This window comes from Panthera pardus, unplaced genomic scaffold, assembly GCF_024362965.1.
Source record: "Panthera pardus isolate Hobbes unplaced genomic scaffold, ASM2436296v1 HiC_scaffold_2, whole genome shotgun sequence".
NCBI lineage: Eukaryota > Metazoa > Chordata > Mammalia > Carnivora > Felidae > Panthera > Panthera pardus.
In genome coordinates this window covers 109219874-109230156 of record NW_026526765.1, presented here as the reverse complement: position 1 = coordinate 109230156, position 10283 = coordinate 109219874, and positions in this window count along the sequence as shown.

The following is a 10283-nucleotide window of genomic DNA, read 5'->3' as shown; positions in this document are numbered from 1 at the left end:
TGACCTTTCACAACCTCCAATACGTTTTATGTTATATTGTTTCCCCTTCTTTTTTTTTTAAATTGTTTTGTTTCTTTATTCTGAGAGAGAGAGAGAAACAGAGAGAGAGAGAGAGAGAGAGAGAGAGAGAGAGTGGGGGAGGGGCAGAGACAAAGAGAAAGAATCCCAAGCAGGCTACCTTGTCTGCCTTGTCTTCTTTCATATTCCTGGGACCTATTGTCCGTCTTCTCTGCATATAAATCCTCCTTCGTACTTTCAGAATGTGTCCCTTCCTTCTTTATAATATATTTTATATATTTATCATTTTATATATTTAAGCTTATGTACGATAAACATTAAATGGACGGCATTATAACACAGAGGCTCTGTGAATTGCAGTGGTCCCATTAGCTACTTGAATGTCATGATGAAATATGGAAAGGCTAGACAACAGTTAGATTCTGTCTGGGTTTTTTGTGCAAGTATTTTATTTTATCCAGCTAATATATGCATATATATTTAAAAAATCAAATACCCCCAAAGGCCTATGACAAACAGCAATTTTCTACCCTATCCCATCCCACCTCATGTTGAATTCCCCATAGGAAAACTCCTTCACTCCCCATGCTAGTCTCCTCTGCATTCCCAGAAATATGTATACACTACTTTTATCTATGTTACTTGTTATCTAGTAGTTTCTTCTCACCATAGATGAGGGTTAGCTCTCTCGCATCACTTGTCACCTCTCCTCTCTCCCATCCTCCCAGTATAATTATCCACCACTTTAGAATAAATCACTTACCAGTGTTGATGCTTAAACACTGTTAACTCCACATTCAGGTGTACTATGACTGCATTTACTTTCCTGATCAACTTTTTGTTATCCTTGAAAATTACAATTGTCTCACTAGTTTCCTAGCACCATCTGGAATCCACATGTTATCATTACTGAATCCTGCTCCTGGACTACTCCATCTTCCTGGTTCATTCGGAGTTAGTCACTCTTTAGAGCAGCACTTTTCATTAGAATTTTGAATGATGACAGAAATTTCTATATCTCTACTGTCCAGTATAGTAGCCACTAAGTCACGCGTAACTGTTGAGCGCTTGAAACGTAGCTAGTGCAATAGAAATACTGGGGTTTTCATTTTTTTTTTTTTTTAATTTTATATGTCTTTATTTCTCAGAGAGAGAGAGAAACAGAGTGTGAGCAGGGGAGGGGCAGAGAGAGAGGAAGACACAGACTCTGAAGCAGGCTCCAGGCTTAGGGCTGTCGGCCCAGAGCCTGACGTGGGGCTTGAACTCATGAATGGTAAGATCATGACCTGAGCCAAAGTCCGACGCCCAACCAACTGAGCCACTCAGCGCCCCTGGCGTTTTCATTTTTAAAAATTTAATTGGTGTGTTTTGATTCATTTACATTTAACTTAATTATTAAAATGGCTGGATTAAAATCTTATCTTGATATTGTTTTATCCCATTTGCTCTTTCCTCCTCTATTTCTCTTTTCCTCACTTCTTTTAGGTAAATTGCTTATGTTTTAGTACTGACTTCTATGACTATTTCTGATTTTATTTCCTTAGTGGTGGATCTCCTTAAGGTGTGGAGTTAAATCTCTGAGCCCATTCTGTTTTCTAAGTCCCGTGTGTGTGTGGTGGGGGTGGGGAAAGATGGTGGACTCCTAGCTGTGACCTTCTTTGTACGGAATGTGGGATAGATTTTGAGCACTGACCTCTCTTTACACTAAAGTTGGACCAGTCTTTCTATTTTTGGCCCCCTACTCAATGATGTGCCAGAACCAGCTCCTGCCAGCCAAAGAGCCAATCATGCACATTCCTTCTCAATGAATCCCGCATTCAATGATGGCTTGTTGATAGCTTCAAATTGACCATGATGGTGTACCTGTACCAAGAAAGTCAATAAATGCTGTAAACTGGGATTTGCTTTCTCCTTCCTTCCTTTCTTCCTTCCTTCCATTCTTTCATTCTACCATTCTTTTTCAGAGAGCTGTTTGTAAAATATTGAGCACACCACTGCCTACATCTTATCCTCACCATCTATTATGCCTGACATTGCCATGATGTAGGGAAGGAGGCTGATCCTTTCTGGTCCATATCCCCATAAACACCATGGACTCTGATTTCCCTTGCCCTGCCATATCTGGCACCTTCTTCATATGCTGAGGACATCCTTCTCTTTGTCCTTGTGGGCTTATATACTTTCTTACCTTTTGAGTGCAGCATGAATAACTAATCTAGTCCTATTTGTCTCAAAAATACTATCTTTGTGTTTGAAAGTAGAAATGACAAAGAAATCAGCAACTTTGAGAACTCAAGAAGGCTTGGTAATGAATCAATACCCAATACCCAAAAGTTCTAGTAAGCTCCACATTGGTCCAGTTTACCCTTTAATCTTAAGGGGGAAAAAATGAGGATGATGAGCAGCTATTTTTCACCTCTAATAAGGGAAAAATGAAGAAAATTAGTTTTTAACTACAGCATGAATCATTTAGATGTCAGTAATTTGATTCAAGCTAACATCTCTTGCTACCCAATATGTTAGGTGCTGGGGAGATAGGAAGGGACAAAGCAGACACAGCCCAGCCATTGTAGAGCTTACAGTAGAGCAGGAGAGACAAGTAATTTAAAACACCTCTACAAACATGATACCTGCTAGAAGAGAAAAAGTACCATGTACCCTAGGAGCACGTGACAGATTTAGTGTAATCTAGGGGGTCAAGGAAGACTTCCCAGAGAGAACAAGGCTCTAACCGAGACTTGAGCAGTAAGGAACAGCATTCCTTTGGGGCTGCAAATAACAGAGACCTCATAGCTTGTTTAAACAAAGATGTAATTTGTTAAAGAACGTTAGGTAGTCTTCACAGTCTCCAGGAAGTTCAGAGAACCAGCTTGGGGGCTATGAAGCCATAAATCATGCCCAAATCAAGCCATCAGACTCCTCATACAAGGGCCCTCTTGCCACTGGCACAGGCAGAGCCTCTCTGCTGGAGCCCCTGAGCCGAGTTGTGGTAAAGCTAGCAATCTGCTATTACCAGTGCTGCCTCTAGAAGAGGAATGACTCTCTGCTCTCCTTGCCAGAATGGCCACCCTGTCTTCCTGTTACCTTTTTATAAGCTTAAATCTCAAAAGAGGTATGTTTCACAGGGGTTGGGTAACATGAGTGTGTCCTAGCTCCAGGTTGAGAAGCCTGAGAAATTGAGTTTGTCCCATCTGTTTCCAGTTGTGGGAATCAAAAGATGGGAAACCCTGAAACACAGAATCTTTAAAAGGCACTTAGTGGCCCAAAAGTATGAAAAATGTCTTTCCCAGAATGCCATCGTTGTTGGATTTCTAGCGATATTGTTTGGATTTGATTTGTATGTAGCTCTTACTTCAATGTGACTACATTTGAGATTTTGCATAGAATTGCAGCTCTTAAAACTGAGAGTGTTGGGACGCCTGGGTGGCGCAGTCGGTTAAGCGTCCGACTTCAGCCAGGTCACGATCTCGCAGTCCGTGAGTTCGAGCCCCGCGTCAGGCTCTGGGCTGATGGCTCGGAGCCTGGAGCCTGTTTCCGATTCTGTGTCTCCCTCTCTCTCTGCCCCTCCCCCGTTCATGCTCTGTCTCTCTCTGTCCCAAAAATAAATAAAAAAACGTTGAAAAAAAAATTAAAAAAAAAAAAAAGAAATAAAAAACTGAGAGTGTTTTCTAGAGATCACCTGGCTGAGCCCCCACCTTTTAGAAGGGAAATTGTTATTTATTCCCACTATAATAGCAGAGACAAGTAGGTCCTTGGGAGGTCATGCCTTAGTTCACACAACCAGTAAGTAACAGAGCCGAAACCAGAATTTTTATCTTCTGGGTGTTCACTTCATTCTATCATCCCCCAATAACATGTGTGGGGATGGCTGGAGGCAGCAAAGTACAAGACCAGTAGCTTAGGTTAGGAAGGTCACAGTGGAGATGAATCAAGGTGGCCAGATGGTAGAGATGTATAGGTTGTAAAATTGGCTTTGCAATGGATTAGATGTGGCAAGTAGTGGAGGAGAAAGAGTTAAGGTTGGTCCCCAGTTTGGAGCTGATTAAACCAAGTGATGATGCTTTTTATTATGATAGGTAAGAGAGTCTGGAGTGGGAGTGAAAGGTAGGCAGAGGAGGTGAGGAATGGAGAACATGATGTGCTCACTTTGTGATATGTCCAACTGAGGGCCCCCAAGATACAGCTTTGTGGAGTTGTTAAGGCAAGGCAACCCAGCTTTTGGTATTGTTGAAATCTTTATGGTAACTGAAGCAGGGACATGGACAAAACCACCCACGGAGAGAGTGGAGGGTGGTGATAAGAGGAGGGACTAGGGCATAACCCCAAGGACTAGCAGGACCTGAAGGACTGGTGGAGGAGAACAACATGTGTAAGGAGTCAAAAAGGGAGGGACCGTAGGGAAGGTAGAAATCAAAGAGGGAAGGAGGCAGAAAGAACACGGCTCCACCCCCTTTCCCGGAGATGTTTATTTAACTCGTCTTCAGGATTGGAGGGGGCATTATGCTTCCTTTTAAGTGTGATAGCTTACAAGGTAGGAGGTAGATGTTCTCTTCAGGTCTTTAGAGCTTTATTCATAAATCAGAAGCTGACATCTGGGCTCAGTAGCCATATAGTGGTCTTTTTGGCTTTGGTTTCAGTTTCAGTTAGCTCATTGGTTTTTCTTAGACTGTGCTGCCAGTCCCAGAAAATGAATGTCCAATGAATAGAATCTGATAGACAAGGGAAAAGAGAGACACATAGAACATATGTGGCTCTGGGGCTTAGTGGGGTCCGAGTTAAATTTCAAAAGTTTCTGTGCTTTTTGAAAGATCGGGAAATCTAGCAAATCAGGATAACTGGCTTGATTCCCTTTTCTACCCATTGTTTACGTAAATACAGAGAAGTTGCCCGACCCCCATATAGCTTAGCAGCTCACTTTGCAAGATGAAAATAATATAACCATGTTCTCTTGGCTTAATGAGTGAACATCTATCAATGTAAGATTCTTACAGCCAAATGGAAGAATATAAAAAACAAAATTTTGATTGTTTCCCTTGGAGCTGGGGTCTTTATTGCAGACTTGTATAAAATACACAAGTAATAATCTCATGTTGTTAGGTTATATGAACCAAAGACTGGACATCGAGGGTCAAATGACCTGTTTCCCATCTGTCAGACACGTTGAGAAGTTCTGTTACAACATGGCCTGTAGACTAAGAATATAAAGACCCTGACCTGTTTAAGCAGTTATCACATGGTGCACAGAATGTGATGTAGCTTCCATTCTAACTGGATAATTACATGAAATTTCACATCTCTCAGTGTTCACAAGATGGAAGAGATCTGCTGTAGTTTTCCAAGGCATAATTTCCAAATAACACAAACATTAGAGTTGCATGCTTTACTGCACTTTGGGGGACCGTTTTCTAGGCTAGTATTTACCAGGAAGCATTGGAAAGTGTCTGGTCTTACAGATCCCAGAAGAGTTTACTGCATTCTTTCTTGACTTCCTCGCCCCAGAATACTACTGCATTTCATATTGATTAATATTAGCAATATCTTATTAATACAATTTTATTTTACATTATGCCTTTATCCAAAGGGTCATACACACTATATCAGCAAGCCTCATAGCAGCTGGAAGAAAGAGAAACTATATTCTTGATTTATTTGAATAAAGAAAATGAGGCAGTGGGAAGACAAGTTCCTTGCATGTGTCCTTTGTATATGGATAAGCATAATTGTGCTGGCTTCCTTATAAAGGAGAAGTTTCATAGAAAAGGTGCTGTAATGGGAGTCTGGAGACTTGGCTTCTCACTCTGGGTTAGCCACTAGTTGTCCAAGTTCCTGGGGGCACCAAGGACCCTCCTGTGACTGGTGCAGGAAGGTGAAAATGCTGATGCCCCTTCAAACCTTGACTCTTTAAATGCTTGTGCAAAATTTAAGGGGAAGTCTGAGAACTAGGTAAGAGGGAGAAGGAAAATGTAGACACCCTAGTTATCAAAACATGGAAGGCAGTTTGTACAGTTTCCAGGTTCCATTCTTCTCAAAGGCAGTTTTGTGACCCTGTTTGACATCACAAGTGCCCCTTGAGGCTGCCACACCCCACACCCATGCAGCTCATCTTCCTATTCCTTCCAATTCCATAAATCCTGCAGAGATCTGGTAAACATCATCCACTACACCATCTTACATCTCCAGGGGAATATTCCGCACTCTCTGTACACAGCCACCCCAGGAAACACCCGGGGTCCACTGCTTCCCCATCTAGCTCTGCCGGAACAGGTGACTTAACCTCACTGAGTCTTGTTCTCACAGATTTCAAACTGGTATTAACAGTGAAACTCTTGTTTAAACAAAATCTACATGGAAAGCCCACCTGTGAAACACGTAAAGGTTGGAGGAGAGAGTTGTTGAAAGCCTTCTGGCTCCCTCCCTGTTGTTGCTCTTATATTGTGGGAGGTGGGTAGTAAAATCTAAAATAGTCTGGCAAGCATAGTTGGAAGTCGCTGAACTGGACTATCTTTAGGGTGAATCCAGCTTTCACATTTTGTAATTCTGGATGACTCTGTTAAGGGACTTCTGGTAAAGAGGAGACAGGGAGGGAAATAAATGGAAAGTTACATGGTGTCATGTATTTTCCCCAGCCATTAGTTAGTCAGTTTGTCTTCAGATGGTGATTGTCCATCACCACTGCGTTGATCTCCAGGGAGGGGAGAACAGTGATGAGTCCCTCCTCAAAGCATGGGAAGGAGAGAAACACCAAGAAAAATCACTCAAATCACTCACATCTACAGAGTTGGCCACACAGTAACCCCCTACACTACACTGAGGACTGTTGAGGGTCTCCCTCTGGAACCCCAGGGTTGCAGAGCACCTGAAGCTGCTGGAGTGTAAAAAAAAATTGAGAGGACAAATGGCAGCATTCTCAGGACTCACTCTGGCAGGGAGATAGGTGAGTTTCCCCTGGGAGGTGTGGGCACTGCAGAAGATGCCTGGGCTCAAGACTTTTTAATTTTTTTATGTGTATTTATTTTTGAGAGAGAGAGAGAGAGCAGGGGAGGGGAAGAGAAAGAGGGAGACCGAGAATCCAAAGTAGGCTCTGTGCTATCAACAACAGAACCCAGCATGGGGCTCAAACCCACAAACCACGAGACCATGACCTGAGCTGAAATAAGACGCTCGACCTACTGAGCCACCTAGGCGTCCCTAGGTTCGAGTCTTTTGATTGCTATCCCTCCAAGTATCCTATACACAAAACAGTGGGCTGTGCCATGTGATATATAGTCTCCAACACTGCCATCAATATTTCTTTTCCTCTTGAGTCTGAGCTGGCCTATGACTTCCCTAACCAAGAGACTGTGTTAGAAGTAATACTGTCATTAAGAATCTCGGAGTTCCTGCTTTTGATGTCTTGAAATGGCTTGAAAAATCTCAAGCTAGATTGCTGAAGAGTGAGAGGCCACATGGAGGGAGGTCCTGGAGGACAAGAGGCCATCTTGGACAGTCAGCCTCAGCTAAGCTCCCAGCGGAGTACAGCCTCTTGAGTGACCTCCGCCTACACCAGCAGGAAACCACCACCTGAGCCCGGGCAACCTACAGAATTGTAGGAAATAATAAATCACTGTTGCTTTACACCACTGTTTTGGGGTGCTTTGTTTCACAGCAGTCAATAACGGAAACAGTCAAGGGACCCAACTGGCTAGAGGAAAGGAGACAGCCCATGCCAGATCTCCCCTAGTAGGGAACTGTGCAAAGGGAAGACCCTATAGAACACAGTGTGACTGATATTCATGAGCATGTCTGTTTCCTAAGAGGAACATGTTCTGTCGTCAGGATTGCAATTATATCTGAGCATTATGTTAAAGAAACAGGGTAACAGTAATGAGAACAAACACTTAGAGAGCAAACATCTATTACATTCCAGGCACTACTCTAAGTGCCTTACATTATTTTTTTTTCACTTAATCTTCTATAGCAAGTCTATTAAGTAAGGTTCTATTATCATTCCGTTTTACAGATTAGAAGACTAATGCACAGAGAGGTTAAACATTTTGAATCTTTAGAGAGTAAAAGACATAGCTAGTAGGTGGTAAGGTAGGCTTTCTGACTCCAAAAGCTATACTCACAATCACAAAATAATACTGCCTCTCATAAAGACCTAAATGTTTAACAGATATGGTTGATTTATTAAAACATCATAGGGTGGGGCACCTGGGTGGCTCAGTTGGTTGAGCATCCGACTTCATCTCGGGTCATGATCTCACGGTTCGTGAGGTTGAGCCCCGCGTCTGGCTCTTTGCTGACAGCTTGGAGCCTGGAACCTGCTTCGGATTCTGTGTCTCCCTCTCTCTGCCTCTCCCCCACTCATGCTTTGTCTCTGTCTCTCTCTCTGTCAAAAATAAACATTAAAAAAATTTTAAAAGAATAAAACATCAGAAAAAGGCTTTATAAGATAGAATCAATAACTGAATTATGTAGAATATTGTATTCATCTCCTACAGTTGCTATAACAAAGTACCATAGCCATGGTGGCTTAACAATACACATGTATCCTCTTATACTCTAGGAGGCCACAAGTCTGAAATCAGTTTTACTGGGGCAACATCAATGTGTCAGCAGGTCTAAACTCCCTCTGCAGGCTCTGGGGGAGAATCATTTCCCAACTTTTCCAGATTCTAGAGCTGCGTTCCTTGCTTTCCTTGGCTCATGGCCCCTAACTCCACCTGAAAAACATAACATCTTGATTCAGTGTCACATTAGCTTGTTCTGCATCAAATCTCCCTCAGCCTCCCTTTTATAGAAATACTTGTAATTATACCTAGGGCCACTCAGATAACCCAGGATAATATCCCCATCTCAAGAAGCTAAATCACTTCTGCAGTCCCATATAAAGTGACATTCTCAGGTTCCAGGGATTAGGAGGTAGATATCATTGGGGGGCGTTATTCTGTTTATCTTAAATATTAATTATATTATGAATATAATTCACCACATTAGTAAATATAAGGAAAAAATAATTGCATAAATTCTTTGAAAAAGCATAAAGGCCAACATCCATTCTTGATTTTTAAAAGTGACTAATAAAATGGGATAAATTGTTATGTTTTGTCACAGTCAAACCAAGGGCCAACATCCTCTTTAATGGGAAACCCAAGGACATTCCCAGTCCCCAGTGTCACAAATGAAGTGTTTTCCACCATCAAAACTATTTATTGGGGGGGGGGGGGGGCCACTGGTGAACACAGACAAAAGGGTAACTATATAAAAGTTGGAAAAAGAGGGGGAAAACTATCATTATTACAAAAATATGTTTCTCTACCTAGAAAATCCAAGAGAAGCAACTGAAAAATTATCTTACAAAATGGGAACTATCAGGAGGTATAAAACTAATATAGAGAAATAACAGTGCCCAAATGTACAGATAATATCAGTTAGAAGAAATAAAAGAAAACACCCCATTAACATAGTGACACACAAGAAATGTATAAGATCTATGTAGAAACACTCATACTTTAAGAGGCACAAAAGAAAACCATGTTCTTGGAAAGAAAGGTATCACATCATAATGATGTCACTTCTCCCTAAGGTATCATGTGAATATACTGCAATTTTTGTGAAATTACTAATAGAGTGGTTCTTACAAATTAGGTAAGATGGTGTTAAAGTTCAGATGGAAAAGTAAACAAGCCAAAGTATTCGGGGATTTTTTTTTATTTATTAGATTTTTTGAACAGATTATAAATATAGGATAATAAAAGGACTTGCCTAGGAAAAATCAAACGAACAGATTTTGATAAAAATGGCATTTCAACTCTGGTGTAAATAGATGGATTGCTCAATAAATGGTGTTGGCACAACTGAGAAGACATCTGGAGAAATAAAATAAACTTGGATCTACACCTCACACGTTAAAGATAAATTCCAGGGGCGCCTGGGTGGCTCAGTTGGTTAAGCGACCGACTTTGGCTCAGGTCACGATCTCGCGGTCCATGAGTTCGAGCCCCGCTTCGGGCTCTGGGCTGACGGCTCAGAGCCTGGAGCCTGCTTCGGATTCTGTGTCTCCCTCTCTCTCTGACCCTCCCCCGTTCATGCTCTGTCTCTCTCTGTCTCAAAAATAAACATTAAAAAAAAAAAGAAAAAAAGATAAATTCCAGATGGAACAAATATTTAGATGTTAAAAAATAAAGCCATAGATGTACTAGAAGAAAACACAAAGGGTTTTTTGTTTTTGTTTTTCACGTCTTCACGGGACAGATTTTAGAAGCATGACAAAATCCAGATGC